This window comes from Mustelus asterias, chromosome 6 (genome assembly GCF_964213995.1).
Source record: "Mustelus asterias chromosome 6, sMusAst1.hap1.1, whole genome shotgun sequence".
Taxonomy (NCBI): domain Eukaryota; kingdom Metazoa; phylum Chordata; class Chondrichthyes; order Carcharhiniformes; family Triakidae; genus Mustelus; species Mustelus asterias.
In genome coordinates, this window is record NC_135806.1 from 20,092,310 (window position 1) to 20,109,983 (window position 17,674).

At 42.2% G+C, this 17,674-nt stretch overlaps 1 protein-coding gene across 14 annotated transcripts in view; it reads right to left on the reverse strand.

Moving 5' to 3' along the window:
* The window catches only part of ptprda (protein tyrosine phosphatase receptor type Da), a 595,150-nt gene that overhangs the window by 523,646 nt on the left and 53,830 nt on the right, over window positions 1-17,674 (reverse strand). For 9 of the 14 annotated variants that reach the window (XM_078214116.1, XM_078214115.1, XM_078214114.1 and 6 more), the window contains exon 1: window positions 4,458-4,543. The exons of the other annotated variants lie outside the window; for them this stretch is intronic. The gene's annotated coding sequence lies outside the window, so the exon portion shown is untranslated. Of the gene's footprint in view, window positions 1-4,457; window positions 4,544-17,674 lie in introns of those variants that run through there. 14 annotated transcript variants of the gene reach the window in all.

The following is a 17,674-nucleotide window of genomic DNA, read 5'->3' on the forward strand; positions in this document are numbered from 1 at the left end:
GCCCATTCACCATATTAAACTTTCACCTCTATTTTTCCCTTAAAAGGGACAAGTGTCAACAGTTCAGCTTGCTTAATGCATATTTTACAGACTTTCCCAGATGCATTTTATATTTCTTGAAAGCTATGACGCCCAAACCAATTAATAAATCAGTTTGCTTGAAGAATGCTTATTTTACCATACAAGTGTCTTGCTCTAGATGTTATGGTGCACTAAATCACCTTCTGGAGCTAAGCTTCACGTACAGGGACGACCTGGTGAGCCCATTAAGGGCCATCTTTCTTCTCCTACTGCCTGGGACACTGACTTTATAGATTATTCAGAGAGCCCTATTAATGCCTCATCTCTTCTGTTCAATTGGCTGTTTACCAGACGATCAAACAATATGCATGAAAAATCTCCATTCAGTGCCCCTTCAGCCCTTGAATGTCAACTCCTCTCACGTTACAGCATTTATTGAATTTCTCGGTCAAACTATGTTCTGCTCCATAAAACCTGTACAAGTGAATGCTGCTCAGCTAATTTCCCCACTGCAAAGTTGCTGAGATAAGCTTATTTTCAATGCTACCCTGTATCCAACTGCATCACCCAAAAAGGATGTTCTGAAATGAGCAACCTACAGTTGGACAGTGAATTAAAATCGTCGCTAATTGTAGTCACTCAGCTTCGTTTGTACAACTGCATGCAGCCACCACCTCATGCATTATTTAATCCGTCCGCCCCCACCCACCCTCCGCCACCTCCCCAACTCACTACCTCAATCAAGTGCTCTCCACAGGTCACGTTGCCACAACTCCCACATGACAGAACTGAAAAGGAACACAGATGGGCTTTATTCCTTTGTTACAGCAGTTTATACCCTGCTCGGGCTGCTTACTGAGCGTGATCACAGGATCAAGGCCTCCACTGGGACCAGCAAGCTCTTTTTTTTCATAAAACAAGCCAGTACTTTTATGGAAATGACTTTTGAGAGCAATCGTTAACAGTCAAATAAGAATGAAAACGTAACGTGTTGATGCAAACAAGACTTTCTTCATCACCTACAAAATAGGCACATGCAGACAACCTGAAAGGAGCCTCAGCACTTCTGGACAAAATGTGTTCTTCAAGAGAACACCATGTGCAAAGTTTGCAGGCGCACAATCAATGAAAGGCTGCCTTCTTCTGGATTTAAAAGTTTAGATACTTCTTTAGCCTTCAGACAAAACTGCATTTCCCCCTTTACAAGGTGTAGCATTAGAATGCAGGGCACCTTAGAATCATAGAATGCCTACAGTGCAGAAGAGGCCGCTCAGCCTACAGAGTCTCCTGACAGAGTATCTTACTCAGTCCCAGCCCTGCACCCCATCTCCATAAACCCACACGTTTATTATGGGTTAATCACCGAACCTACAAACTTTGAGACACGAAAGAGCAATTTTGCCCAGCCCATCCACCTGACTTGTACATCTTTGGACAGTGGGAGGAAACCGGAACAGCCGGAGGAAACCCATGCAGACACGGGGAGAATGTGCAAACTCCACACAGTCACCCAAGGCCAGAATTGAACCCGGATCCCTGGTGCTGTGAGGTAGCAGTGCTAACCACTGTGCCGTCGTGTTGCCCTTGAAACAGCTGTCAAGGAAATAAAATGATCACAAAAAGCTTCATGAATAAATGCAGCACTTAGAAGTAGAGCTGCCTGCATTGTACTATGTTTGAATTTTATCATTCTGCTGTCATTTTTGGGGGGGGATGGGGGAGCTGGGGAGAAAAAAACATGAGCTTCAAATCTGTCATGATAACACCCGAAAGAAAAATAACGCTGCAACCTCCCGCTGCAGCACAAATACTTCCTCTGTACTTGTCACGCAAATAGCTGGATTTCTATTTATATAGAGAAATAAGAAGCAGGAGATCCTTCTGCCAAATGGCTGCCCAAATCCTGCTTATAGGAGGTGCCCACCATCACTGCCAAGAGGAGATTCTGGTTTCAGCTTTCTCTCAGTTCCTCTCGGAGGACGGCTGGTGTCAGCATGGTCTCCCCACATTCGGAGATTGAGACTGGGATATCTCAAGAGTTCCGGAGATTACTGGTGTGAACCTGGACTGCAGTGCATGAGACATTCTACCCATTTCCCACCGTTTGATATCAACAATCTGTTGGGGCTAGCCATCTTGTATTTGACAGCGTTGTCAAATATGCTATTGTTGCAATTACTAAACGCAAGACATTTTAGCCAAACAGTACTCCATTCATTGTAATTGCAGATTTATGTAGCAACTTTCAGTTAATTCTGTGACCCACATTATGGGCAGAATATTATGGCCACCACTGTACCCTCACTGCCTCCCTCCAACCCTCAGCTGACCCGCTGCTCATGGACTTAGAAACCATAGAATCCCTACAGTGCAGAAAGCGGCTATTCGGCCCATCGAGTCTGCACCGACAACAATCCCACCCATGCCCTATCCCCGTATCCCTACATATTTTACCCGCTAATCCCTCTAACCGACGCATCCCGGGATATTAAGGAGCAATTTAGCTTGGCCAATCAACCTAACCCGCACATCTTTGGACTTGCAATGCAGCTATAAAGTGCTGTGGATGATCTAAAGGGGCAGCCTGTGGAACTTGCACCTCTCAGTGGAGGGGGAAGTCACACCCTTGGGCACTGCCAGCCAAATGGTTTGGCAGGCAGCTCGACCAGTCCTGGCACCACCAGGAGTGCATCAGCAAGCGGTTGCCGTCGGCACTACAACAGGGAAATAGAAGGAGGACCATGGATCCCCAGAAACGGAAGAATTCGGGGTCTTGGGCAGGAAGAGTTTGGGCAGCTTAGAGAGTGGGGCATGAAGGTGAATTTACAGCAGCAGTCGGGTAGGAAGAAAGTGGGTGGAGGGGGGGGAAATTCCAACTTGGGGGAGGGGGTGCCCCAATCCGCAATGGGTAGCCCCTGAAGACAGAATCCTCTCTTCCTTCTACCTTTTGAAGTATTTTTTTTAATTGGACTGCCTACTCTCACCTGACTGCCCATTCCAAATGTTTTATGGCATGGCAGAGTGTTATCAGGGTTCTCAGCCTAATTGACCTTTAATTATTTATTCAAATATGATCAGCACCCTCCCAGTGCCCTCCCATCCACCAATATCATAGCACTGTCCCATTTTACGTACCCCCTCCTGCTGAAAACACAACTGGTGGGGCCACGTAAAATGCAGCCCAACAATACAACAAAGCACGCTTTCCATTAAATCGTTGGGCGAGCAATGTTTTCTCAGCGGATTTTGGTGGTAATCTTTGTGAATTTAACAGCAGGGTTCAGGTATGTATCCTAAAAGTTCAAAAGGATTCAGATCAATTGATTTTGTATCTCTTCTGAGTGCCGGCTAATAGGATTGTCCAGCTGTTGCTGTTAAAGCTCTGTGGAGCACACAGAACAAACCAACCAAAGAAGTGGCATAGAGAGTCACTGGAACATTAAATAGATAAATCAAGCACCCTTCAACCATAACAAGAGGCTGGGTTTCACTGAGCAAATCACAAGCTGATGGTAAAACGGTTAAATCTTTTAGGGACAACAGTGAGCAAATCCAGAGGGACCTTTGTACATGCCAGCTTTGCGTTTGTACATTTACTAAAGGTAAAACAAATACTGAGGTCAAGGGAAGGATTAAACATTGTGAAATGAACACATTTGCCCGTTATTACCGTGTAACTCCAACCTCATGTCCGAGAATGACAGCAACTTTCTACTAGTTTGTGCCAAACTGCCACGGATAGAATTAAATGAGCTTCGTATGACAATTGAAGAGATTCACAAGCACAGCTAAAAACAAAAACACGACTGCTGGAGATCTGGCGTAAAAAATAAACTTCTGGAAATGCACAGCAGACTGGCCAGTGTTTGAAAGGGAAAAGATAAATTAACATTTGGATGCAATGCTCCAATCAAGGATTACACACGAAACACTTTCTTATCCCTTTTCAGGCACTGTGCATTTTCAACATTATTTTTATTAGACATCCCGATGCAAGCAAATCTAGGTCTTTCAATACTGCACAGTTTTACAGAAACACATCAATTTAGTTGAAGCATCAGCTTCAAGCATAATTGGTCGCTGAAGCGAACGTTAGCAGATTGAGTCTGAGCAAACAAGATTTGGACTAAATCTGGTACTGTGGTGTAAATTGAGCACAAGTGTACACTCGCCAAAGTCATCCAAATTCCTACTGTTCAAATCTTTCAAATTGGGTTTGTATTAGATCCGTAGCAAGAAATGTTTTCACAGCTGCTCAGTGTTTATTCCAAAGCATTCAGTCAACAGTGAACACCAACATTAGTCTATAAAAGGTTAGCTCCATAAAAGCATGGTAGATTGCAAGTTACACAGTTATACAAAATTACACTGCTTGATGTTACTGGCTCTATTTTCAAAAGATAATGGAAACAAATATTCCTATAATTAGCACTTACTCTTTTAGTTTGTCCATAATCAAGGTAGAAATAACGGTTCCCCAAGTCCTTCAGCTTTTATCTGTCGCACTTTCGCAAGCCCTACTGACAACTATGTGTCTACACACTTACTAATGTACCATTTTTTTAATGGAGGTGAAAAGGAAGTTGGGGGGGGGAGCGGTGGAAGCAATTACAACTCATTAAAACTTCAGATAGCAATTGCTACTGATGACTCAAAAGAACTTGGAAAGAGGAAGAGGGTGGGATTTGGCAAGTAAGGATCGTGCACAGTAAGTAGTAAGCAAAAACTAAAATTAATTCAGTCTTGAAAACATAAACATTTTGAAGCCACACAGAGAGCTGCAGTTAAGTAAGAATTGCTTATCCTGTATTTTATTTTAATGAGGAACCACTAATTATCCTTGGTAACGTATTGTACATAGGTTATAATTTTCAGAAAAATGTAAAACTAAGAGCACACAGTATTGAATCTTAGCAAAGCTCTGGGATGACTGTAATCAAAATGGTAGAATAATGGTCAACTAAATGCAGCCTGTAATGTAGGACATCCAAATGAATGGATCTGCTACTCATGGGAACATTCATGTATTTTCCACACATTCCCTCGGAAAATATTTCTGGTTTACAGGGGCATTTCAGGGAATGAACTGTGGGTTCAGAAATGATCCTGAAGCAGCATTGTAATAGATCCTGGACAGATGTAAACATTTTAATTCAAATCAAAGGTGAGATGTTTCGTTTGTTAGTTGTTCCTAATTAGTGCGACTCTCATAGTTATTCTGAACTTTCACCCCAGCGTATACACGACAATCTTTGGTCAATCCAGTCACCAGAAAGAAGTTGGTCTTCTCGGTGGCCAGGCTTAGCAAATCTGACAGGTTAATACTGGGGAATGCATCTGTGTGTACCAGACCTGGACCTTGGAACCAATAGTTCAAACATCCCATCCCATTAATATAAACAGGTATATTGTTGATGGAGAGTATCCACAGCATTTTCAGGAAGAAAATTCCTGATTTCCAGTCCCTATTTTTGATCCCGATTTCTTCCCAAAAAGGCTGAAGATTATGCCCTCTTGTTCTGTGTTCTTCCATCAGATGAAATTGTTTCTTTGTATATATACCATCATGTCCTCCTATAGTTTCTAACTCCTTGATTAGATCAACTGCCAATCTTTTAAAATCAAGGGAAACAATCTCGGTTTATGCAACCTATCTTCAGAATTTAACCCTGTAAGCCTTGGGATTTTGAATCTGTGCTGTAACCCTTCCAAGCCCATTGTACCTTTGCTGAAGTTTGATGTTCTTTCTATTCTTTCCTGAGACATGGGCATCGCCTGGCTCCTGGAGGGCAGTTGAGAGTCAACCACGCTGCTGTGACTCTAAAGTCACATGTAGGCCAGACTGGAAAAGGACGCCAGATTTTCTTCCCTAAAGGTCATTAATGAACCAGATGGGCTTTTGCAACAAACAGCAACTATTTCATGTCCAGAACTCAGTATTTCAGATGGAATCTGACCAAAGTGCATCACTTTGCTCACTTTTGAACTTCCAACTCCCCTGAGGTGAAGTCGAATACTCTTTTTTGATTAAGTTTTGCGTCTGTGCACTAAGTTTTAGAGACTGATGTGCAGAGACACCCAAATCTCTTTGCTGCTCTGTAGCTCCTATCCTCACTCACCTCATTTGAGTGGGCACCACTTAACTCCTTCTGCCATAGTTTTTCCCACTTAGTCAGTGGGGTTAATAATATGTATATATGTTACATCCCTTGTAAGGGGCGGTGAAAATCGGAAGTTGTGATCCTGCTGGCAAGGTCCGTGAATTCTGATTTTGGCCGCATCTTGAGCCCCTGCTCAAACTCGCAAACGGTGTGCATTGGCTGAAGATCCCGCACAAACAAATCGGGCATGGGGCGGGGTTGGAGTTTTTGGTTGGTCCTGCAACGAGCTGCCAGAGGCAGTAGTAGAGGCGGGTACAATTTTGTCTTTTAAAAACCATTTAGGCAGTTACATGGGTAAGATGGGTATCGAGGGATATGGGCCAAATGCGGGCAATTGGGACTAGCTTAGGGGTAAAAAAACTGGACAGCATGGATAAGTTGGGCCGAAGAGCCGGTTTCCATGCTGTAAACTTCTATGACTCTGCATCCCGTTGATGGATCCAAATCAGTTTCATGTCAGCCACCAGCGGTGGGCGGGCTTATGATCCACCATGCACCCCCCCCCCCTCTCTCTTCCCCCCCGCCCCCCTCTCTCCCGCCCCAGCCATTGAATCTATCAGCATGGGCACACAAGAACGAGAATTCCACCGTTTGTTTCTCCTGCTTGCTTCTGTCGCATCACCCAATGAATGGCAGCAATGGAATTGTGTTTAGAATGAAATTGTCAGCCTGGTATTTCCATATCTGTTACAATTCAAATGCAGAGGTTTCAAGCAATTTTAACTTGCAAAATGTACAACCGACACCTTGGAATATCTTCCTGCATAACTGAAATTGTAGTTTTCCAAAAGGCAACAGGTTCTACAGTCAAGGTGTCTCATATATAAAACAAATCCTAGGCCTCAAAGATTTGCCAAGATAAAAGCATCAGCATTTTAATTGACCTAAAATTGCTCATTTTACCGCAGTCTTCAAGCAAACATGATAAACCTCTTTGCATGGAGAGGGAGCAATGTTTCAGAAGCAAGTGATACAACTCGCGATTTTGATATCATTGCAGTTTGTTGACTTGCTGTACACCTTTTCATGAATACAGTGGCCGTTTAAAAAAAATTTTGGAAAACATATTGACTGCACGCATTGCGCAATTTCACTGCTATGTACTGTACTCCTGCTGTTACCATCGCTGGATGCTGTATCAAACAGCAATAAGCCAATTAAATGGCTGCAGGGCAGATTTGAAGGTGGACTCTCATTCACCAGCCCAATCTGAGCTGGAGGGCAGGATACTCCAAGGCCAATGTTTCTCTTAAACATTGGCCTTGAGCTGGAAGGAGGTCACAGCCATTCATTAAAAGGGCCACTTGGCATGGGAGTTAAATTGTTTGAGCTTATTAATTAGCAAGCTTCTGTTAGAACAACTTTGAAATTCATATTAGTGCCAGAATTTTACTGCCTCGCCCGCTTGAGGCCAACAGCGAATGCCATTCTGCGAGCCTCGGGGTGGGCGTGCCGGTAAAATTCCGGCATAGATTTTGATGATCTCTGCTACACTTTAGTTTCACAACATTGGTTGGAATTCTCCCATCCAGGACTAAGTCCCGTGTCGGGGACAGGGACGAGGAGTGTTTTCTGCTTCAGAGGCTGAAGGGGAAAGCACGTCGTATGTTGCAAACTTGGTGTAATTAATTATGCATGCGGAGGTTTCACGCCATCTACTGGTATAGGCTTAATGGTCTGCATGCCACCATCATATCTGGGTACCATATTCAAAAGGTGTCCAACATTACTGACCGCTGTTGAAGACATCAGCTGGACCTCCTGAAGAAAGAATATAGGCCACCTGAAGAAAAAAGGTGGACCTCAAGGAACACCCCAAGGTTGGAAAATGGACCTCCTCGAAGAAACTGAAGTTGGAAGATCCACTTGATAGAGCACCCTGCGGTGCTCCAGGGTCCAGCGTCACTGGCGGCCACCATCTTGAATTCCAGAGGCAGCTCCAGGCACTCTTCTGGCAAGTCCCGACTTTTGCACGCCATGTTGGTGTGTTTTGGGCTGGGTTGTTTTCCCTCTGGCATCATGGCTCAAGAGGAGATTCCAGTTCAGTTTTTATCTGCATCCAATCAGCGGGACGCAAATTGGTTTCAAGTTGGCCTCCAGTGGGAGGGGCAACACTCGAAGATCCCGCTGTAACCTCACACCAGCATGAAATCGATTTTCCGGCCTCCTGCCAAATTCACCCCCTGCCCCATCCCCATCATTGACCTCACCAGCCAAGACATGGGGGATTTTCACCCTTTGAGTTAAGCAATGCAAACCCAGTGAGACTGCTGACACCATCATCTCTCAACAATTCTCAGAAGACAACCACAAGTACTTGCACTTTCAAAGTAGACTCTTGAATAAGGGTTTGAGTGGAAAACCAAAGATTTCCATCATTATTTTTATTCTTTTATAAGCAATATTATGTTCAATTGTTATAAGGCTAATCCTAAGAAGGTAATGCCAATAGTGCTTAAAGGCATATTCTCTCCCTTGTCCCCACCATTCTCCCTGCAAAAAACAGTTAGAACCATCTTGAAATATTTTGATATTCCTTCATTCGATTGAACTGGGAATGGAAAATAATGCTTAAAAATGCGACTGCAAAACCCACCTAAACCAATTTAAAGTTGCATTTTTAACAGGCAATGAATGATTTATTCAAAGCCCCCAAGTAAATGTGTAATTCCCAAATGAGAAGTTCTCTCTCCTCCCCCTCCGCCCTTGAGTGTGGCAAGTTACCAGAACGAAGCTGAACTGACATCAAGACCAGCTTGCAAAAAATAGTCTATTAATGGTTTTGTTATTTTGTTAATTTGTGAAAATCATTTTGACCAAATTCAAACTCTCTTTGGCCAAAACTCTTTGGAAGACTGTAATAGCAAAATAAAATTTGAGATTTTCTTTTATGGATAAGAGTTTATAATTACAGAATTTCAGTATTATCTCTGGCAATTTCAATCACTGATGTTGTGACACAACAGGGCCAATTAAAATGTTTTTGTTTTGTCATTAACTGAGGTTTTGCACCATTTACTGCAGCAAACAATAATTTGAACAGGCTTATTATTTAACATTTTGGTTTTCTGCTGACACTGCCGTTATAAAAAAACTTTGCACATGGGGTTTGCACTGTATCAGTAATAAATGCTAAATTGCATTCTGTAATACAGGTGTCATCTCAGCCCCAGAGTAAAGCTGGACATGCAAAATTCATTCGGTAAGACCCAATGTTTTGTGGTGACACTTGTTGAATCCCCCTGTAAGTCTTTAAATCAGTGCATTCTCATTTACCAAAACTGTGCCATTTTTAAAATTACAGCTGTGGCTTTGTGGGGCAAGACACTTGACCAAGAACTGAGGAAGGCAGCAATTCTTATAAATGATCATTCAACGTATTATTGAAGTAATTACATTTTTCTCTTACTCTGTGGTTTGTTACCAAAGATCAACTGGTATTATGCTCCTTTCAGACCCCCAAAAAACAGATTTTTTTGTGCTTGTCACGACAGTCGGGTCTCCAGGCTTCCCAAAAGAAAACATATACATCAAGGTCATCAGTCAGATCAGAGTGAAAAGATATTATCAACACTTGTCAAAGAAGATAAAGCAGAATGTCAGCAGACATTCCTGGGACTATTGGTTGCAATCAGGTGTGCAGTGAGTGCTGTGGAAGTAATGCTGTACAAACTTGACTTGTGTGCAGCACACTCCAGGTGCAAGCCAGTATGAGTTTGCGAACCTGTAATTTTGGCATTCAGCACGGGCGTTTTGTGGTCAGGTAATTAGGGAAAATGATTCAACTTATCAGTCTCCATCATGCAGGCTATTTGCGAACAATACTAATTTGCTGCACTCTACCTTCTCTGGAGAGATGGGATAAAACTTAAACGATGCAATGTTTTTCAGAATGTCAAGTAGAAACCGAATTTCATGAATAACATTCACAAGCTTTCAAGCCTTTGTCACCCATCACACAATGTAACACAAATGACAGTCGATAAAATGTAATTTTTTTTAAAAACTCCTGCTGGACAATTACTTCAGTCAGTTGCTATATGTATGTGGGAAGGAATTTCAGTCAACTCTTCATCTGCATCACATTAACAAGATGCGAAATGGTTTCACACCAGCCTCTGACGGGAATGGCAACCCATGATGCCGGGGAGTCGATGGCCCAGTGGTATTATCGCTAGAGTATTAATCCAGAAACTCAGCTAATGTTCTGGGGACCGAGGTTCAAATCCCGCCATGCCAGATGGCAGAATTTGAATTCAGTAAAAAAAAAACACCTGGAATTAAGAATCTACTGATGACCATGACACCATTGTCGATTGTTGAGAAAACCCATCTGGTTCACTAATGTCCTTTAGGGAAGGAAATCTGCCGTCCTTAACTGGTCTGGCCTATATGTGACTCCAGAGCCACAGCAATATGATTGACTCTCAACTGCTCTCCAAGAGCAACTAGGGATGGGCATTAAATACTGGCCAGCCAGCGATGCCCATGTCCCACAGATGAATTTTTAAAAATGATGGATGGGAGCGCATGCTCACCTTTCATTTATCACAAGTGGGAAACTAACTTTTCATCTCCTGCCCGTCTCATTTCCCATTCGCACCAAGGGGACTCTGGAAAAATGCCTCCCTTAACATTGTGCCTTTTTATCTTTAATGATACTGTTAACATTTCAGGCTCTCATTACACCTCCATTCATGTGAATATACCAAATTGAGTTCAATACTAATGTGGTGATATAAACAGGGCCTAGTTTTAAGGCTGATAAAATTGGATATCCTAAATTAAAGAATTGGGCACATTAAAATCAAACACAGTCAAACCTCAGGCAGGCCAATTGTACAAATACACAAACGTGTCTGCGCCTGACCCATCAACCACCCATCAAAGGTCGTTACAATCTATCGAGACTTAGCAGGAGATCATTACACCTCATCGAAATGCACCAGCCTATTGTAAGAAGCCCAGATCGGGCCAGACTTTCCGTCACCAAGAGTTCCTGTAGATACCTTATCTGATAACAAGTTATACGTGAGCAACAGCATGGAGATGGACACCTGGGGGCGGACCCTGGGTGTCCTGTCAGGCAGACATCAAGAAACCCACTGGGTATTGGAACCCCCTCCTGGAACCTCATTGGCCGGAAGCCAGAGAAGTTTCTGGAAAGGCAAGCAGGCTGGGGGATAAAGGGACACACTTGAAGACACACAGGAGCGAAGACTCGACAGGGGAGACAGCAGTGACCATTTGGAAGACTGACCAGAGAAGGAAGGAAGGAAGAAGCTGCCATCGAGACTCACCTTCGTGAAGACGGACCAGAGGGACTCAGAGAATTGAGCCTGCAGTTCAACCAAACCATCTTTATGGGTAGTATACTTGAATCTGGGGTATCCTCTTGTTTTATGTGGGTAATTTAAGGGTTAATAGTGTTATTATTAATAAACTTGTTGAACCTTTACTTGTGTTTGTCCTTTGTCCATCTTGCAAATAAGGACACCGGGGTAAAACCTTGCAGTAAGCAAAAAAGTCGAAAGTATCTAAGAATTAACAGGTACGACGCTAACCTGGATGAAAATCCTTTATTTTCTCCCAATATCAAAGTGTCTTTTTGCATTTCTTGACTTGCCTGACTCTTTTGTTCTTGCACGCCTGAGTCATTTTCAAATGTTCCTTTTATTCACGTCTGCTTGCAATTTGTTTTCGAGATGTCAGGGAGGTAAGGGGAGGGGGTTGTATGTATAGTGCGATTAATTTATAGGTGTCTGCAGTCCTCCAGCACCTTGCCCTTATCTGGCAACACACAGCACGTCCCAACCAGGTATTTGCCTGTGAGAGATGTGACAGGCGAGCCCAATCCTGTCTCCCTCGAACACCCACATTTCCACACAGGATGAGGGAAGCGTGTCTGTTTTTTCTTCCCCTTTGCAAGGTGCTGGAATGCTGGCACCACACTTGTGCTTTTTCCAATGTTTTAATTACCTTCTTTTTCTTTCTGTTTATCTAGCAATCGTGGAAAAGTAGCAGAGATAGATGGAGACAAAACGAATATGAAAAATGAGAAAACACTGCCCAACCTAAAGATTGTGGGGAATTGGGGGGGGTGGTGGAGGAACATGGAGGGATGAGAATTTTCTCGTGGCTTTACCACCATAGCTTTGATGTAAACATAAGTTTTCACCAAACTTACAAAAGCAGGGCAGAAGAAGCCTCAAAACAATTCACCTAACTCCCCAACCCCATGAAAGAGAGAGCTAATGACAAAGTAGAGGGAAAATACTACCGATGCTGGAATCTGAAACAAAAACAGAAAATGCTGGAAAATCTCAGCTCTGACAAAGTCATCCAGACTTGAAACATTGGCTCTATTCTCTCTCCACAGATACTGTCAGACCTGCTAAGATTGTCCAGCATTTTCTGTTTTTGTGCATTGGCAAAGTAGGGATGTTGAGAAAATACAGAGAAGGGGAAACTGAGGCAAACAAAGATTAAAAAAAGCAGAGTGCATTTTGAGTTCCCAGGATGTTGCAAAGCACCACAGTTACTGAAAAAACAGAAAATGCAGGACTCCCATCCCACTGATAGTAGAGCTCGAGGCCACAGTTTTCTAATTCATCAAGGTGGCATGGTGGCACAGACAAGGCTGCATTGTAACAGTGGTTAGCACTGCTGCCTCACAGCGCCAAGGACCCTGGTTCGATTCCCAGTTTGGGTCACTGTCTGTGTGAGTTTCCTCTGGATGCTCTGGTTTCCTCCCAAAGTCCAAAAGATGTGTTAGTTCGGTGCACTGACCATGTTAAGCTCTCCCTCAGTGTACCTGAACAGGCGCCGAAGTGTGGAGACTTGAGGAGTTTCACAGTAACTTCATTGCAGTGTTAATGTAAGCCTACTTGTGACATTAATAAATAAAATGAAAAAGGTGACCACTCAACCAAGGCAAACAACTAAAATCCAAGTGCAAAGGCAGATTGGTAAGAACAAAGTCGAATGTCTACCTCTGAGTAGAAAGAGGGAGAGGTCATGACAGAAAGAGAGAGCAAACAGCAAAGGAATGTGTTCTGAACCTAACAACATGACCAATGCCATTCCCAATGTTGCATCGCTACGGTCTAGTTTCTTCAAGATCTGAAAATAGGAATGAGGCTCTCCCAAAGGCTTTGATGTTAAATTCCCTGTTACCAATGTAGTAGAACCATCAAAACCAAGAACAATCACATGGACCAGTTGGGTTGAATGACCTATTTCGATGCTGTAAATAATATGTGAAAAATACCTCAAGTTGAATTCATGACTTTGTGTTGGGCTACCTATCTCAGACAGGTGACATATTGATGCTGCAAATGGCCCCATCAGCTATGGGCTGGGGAAGGGGAAAAGAAATTAGCCAGAATTCTTGCTCGTTAACACTATCAAGTGACTGCCCCACCCACCACTGAAACCTGGGAAGTGTACGTATTAGGCAAGTACAGCAACAGGATCCGATATATTATGCTTTTCAAAGCTTCGCAGCTGACCCACTCTCATCAGCCAGGCTTACATCTTAACAATGGCCAGTTCATCAGGGACCTGAGGGCTTTGGGACCTGCGGAACCAGAGCCCATGATGCACAAATCTTGTGGGGAGGTGAACAGTTGAGGAGGATAAAAGTATTAAAGAGAAACAAAAAGCTTGTTGCAGGACATCCCGAGTTAGATTTAAAACTGTAACTCTGAACAATTTCCCATGGCAAATAATGCCATTGAGAACTGATTTTCAAGCTGCATAATATGGAAGACATTGTATGTAAACAATTCCTGGTTATGTTCCATGACTTCTCATTTCTGTCCCTCACTTCATTTTTGTGTTCATATATTCTCACTTCACATGCTCACAGAGTCCTTACGTTCAGTGTTTCACAATCAACAGGGATAGGAGGTGAGATACAGGGAGCAGTCTGTAAATCAGCACTTTGTGTAAAGCAGCTCAGTCAACGCATTGCAATTGTACAGTTCCTGCCTCCAGAAACTTCAGAATGATACTGTGACCTCAGTAATGTGATATAGGATAAGATAGCAGCCAATGTAAGGAATATATGGATACAATTAAACAATAATTTGAAAAGTCCTGTGCCATTGCCTCGACTTTAAGATAGCTTCAAGTCAGCAAATGATAATTAATTTATTCATTTCTCAGAATTATGCTTCTAATGGCTCAACTTTCCAGAATTATGAACAAAAACGCAACTGAAAACTCAGCTTACACCACCATTTCCCCCAACTGAGCATCCCATTCACCCAGCCTTCAGATTGGATGCTAACTGCTTATAGGATGCTAGCCGAGACAGGGAAAAATCATTAAACATTATACATTACTATTAATATATACAACAGCACCCTTCAAACGTGGGACGTTAGCAGGTCATAGACTGCACTGAATCCTATTAGTCTTTCTAATTACAATAATTATATTGGTCACTAATGCACCCAGGGGTACTTCAACAGAGGCTGCAAGTGCATTTCATAAATGTTGATTCAGTTCCACTACGTGAACACTTAAAATTTCAAAGGACAAGAAAAGGTGCAAGAATAAAAGCAATTTACACAGTTAAAGCCTAACAAGTAAACTCTGCAGTTAAACAATGCCAATGGTGAAAGCATTTAGGGGAATTTACTGAACTGAGTATGCGATACACTAAAATTAATAATATAAACAGAAAACCAGATCCTACCTCACAGTTCCCTTTTCCAATAGACATTTTGTCGAGGTGTGCCTGTTTCATGCAATCTGCGCAGCGTGCAATATGTGTCCAGCTACAGTATCTCAATAGTAATGATTTAATCTCAAGAGGATCACATCACTGAAATCACAGATGGTTCTCTTAGTGTAAAAGCTGTAGACATCAATAGGCAATCATTTAGATTACAGGATGCAAGGACAAAAAAAAGCATGATGTCTACAAATTCTCTCATCAGTGTCTCAAACTCTAATTGCAGCACCAACACAAAACAGATTCTGTTTTTTTTTACCGACTTCATCTGAATGTTACAACACAGCATGGGCACTGTGTTGATTGTGTGGTGAGGTACAATGGCTACTTGATAAAAGTACAATGAAGTCTATGTTTTCTGCAGGTTCAGAGAATGGTGGAATGAATAGCAGAAATGAACTTGCCCAGTTCTAACTAACAGAACTCTAACTTCAGCTCTCATTACGGAACATCCAATAAGTCACATACCGTATACAGCTACCACTGATACAATCATAACATAAATAATAACTTTGCCTTTTGTTCCATTACTATTTGAAGTCAGCAGGGAAGGCGGTACCATTTTAAGGATAGAAAGGTGATAAGTGACTTCATGACATGGCTTCAAGTGTCCTTTGTCTCTTGCAACATATGTTTTGGCAACCGAGTCTTCTCACTTAACCCTTTAGCCCATTTAGTTAGCTTGGCCGCTTGCAGGCATTTCAAGAATCCCTAATCTGTGAAAGTATCTTGAGAAGCCATTTCAGTTTATTTCAACACAGAAATTCTGTTCATTATTTCCAAAAATCCCCAATGTAACCACAGAGGGGATAGGAATGGGACTAGGATTGTTCAGGGCAACAAAGTATTAAACAATACACTGCATGATGGCATTTACTAGACAATAAAATGCAGGAATAAAGAACATCTTCATGGATTTAAGGATCCAGGTCATACATATCCATTCATAGATACTTGATGATTTGTTCAGTGGAATAATATGGTGGTCATTTTGCTAGCATTCTAGTTGGATGCTCAGTTGGACTATTAACCAAATTCTGATGCCTCAACTGAATGGATTTTGCCAGTTCCTGGTTTTGATTGGAGAGGTGGATACGAGTATTAGGACAACATATTTATAACTTGAGATGTATGCCGTATGAATCACATAAAAGCCCTATGCTGATTCAGGGCAGACCATGGCATCGTTGTAAATCATTATTGAGTCTTTTCTGCTCATCATTACTGGCTAATTTGATTGAGGTCTCGCCTTGTGACTATTCACACCATCAGGTGCAAGCGCACAAGATGACTGTCTTCAGTGACAAAGGACAACATCTGAATATAAGAATCAAGTGAACCCACAGAGTGACAGTCCCAGCCTACAAAGAACAGATGCTGCGATGCAGTTTGAGTGACAAAAACACCACTTCGTTTGAAATCTTTTCGGGAAGATATCATTTGTTCTTCAAAAAGGTTACCATGGCAACTAAATGGCAGATCTTCAACAAGATAACATTTATGTCATGTCTAGTCTAAGGATTAATGAATATCTCAACTCTGGTTTCCAACTGAGACACAGAGGAGGAAACACGTCCACAATCAGAGGTTACTTTTGTACCAGCGCAGCTGTGTCATTCGAAAGGAAAACAAAATAGGTGGCATGTGAACCGCAATTATTAAAATGCATTAATTATAATGAGGATAACTTCAAAATAATAAGAAATTATTTTCTTTAGCCATCATTCCACACTGCAACAGAAGTCAGTCTCCAAATATATTTTTCCACTGCAAGAAAGGTAAGCTAATTATGACTGCAAATGGATTAAGAACTCTATCCAAGAATGACCATCACATCCCAAATCCAAGGCACACTGCACTTATGTTGTTCTTTTAACACATTAAAATACCAAGGCACTTCACAGGAGCATTATCAAAGATAATTTAATACCAAGCCACATAAGATATTAGGGCTGAAAACCAAAAGCTTTGTTAAAGAGATAAATATTAAGGAGAAAGTGAGAGAGGTACAGAGACGAAGGCATTTAAGGAGGGAGTTCCAGAACTCTAGGCAGCTGAATTCACTGTCACCGATGATGGGGCAAAAGGCGGTGGGAAGCCTCAGAAGCTAAAACTGGAGAATTGACAAAATCTCAAACGGTTGTAAAGCTGGAAAAGTTTTAAGAGTGCTGTAGAAGTAAACTGCACCATCACTTGCATCATCAGGAGATCATTCTGCTTATTAAAAGTGCATGTTCCAAGTCCGAACACAAAACACAGATGGAGAACTCCTAAATGCCTGTCTGTACTAACTGCTTTACAGAGCGCTTGCTTGCAAAATGTGAACCGCAATTATTAAAATGCATTAATTATAATGAGGATAACTTCAAAATAATAAGAAATTATTTTCTTTAGCCATCATTCCACACTGCAACAGAAGTCAGTCTCCAAATATATTTTTCCACTGCAGTATGTAGACAGGCCAACTAGAGGTGAGGCTATATTGGATCTGGTGCTGGGAAATGAGCCAGACCAGGTGCTAGACTTGGAAGTTGGTGTGCATTTTGGTGATAGTGACCACAATTCGGTTACGTTCACCTTAGTGATGGAAAGGGATAGGCATGAACCTCGGGCCAGTGGTTTTAGCTGGGGGAAGGGTAATTATGAGGCTATTAGGAGAGAATTAGGAAACATAGGTTGGACTAGGAGATTACAGGGACTGGGAACGTCCGACATGTGGAGTTTTTTCAAGGAGCAGCTACTGCGAGTC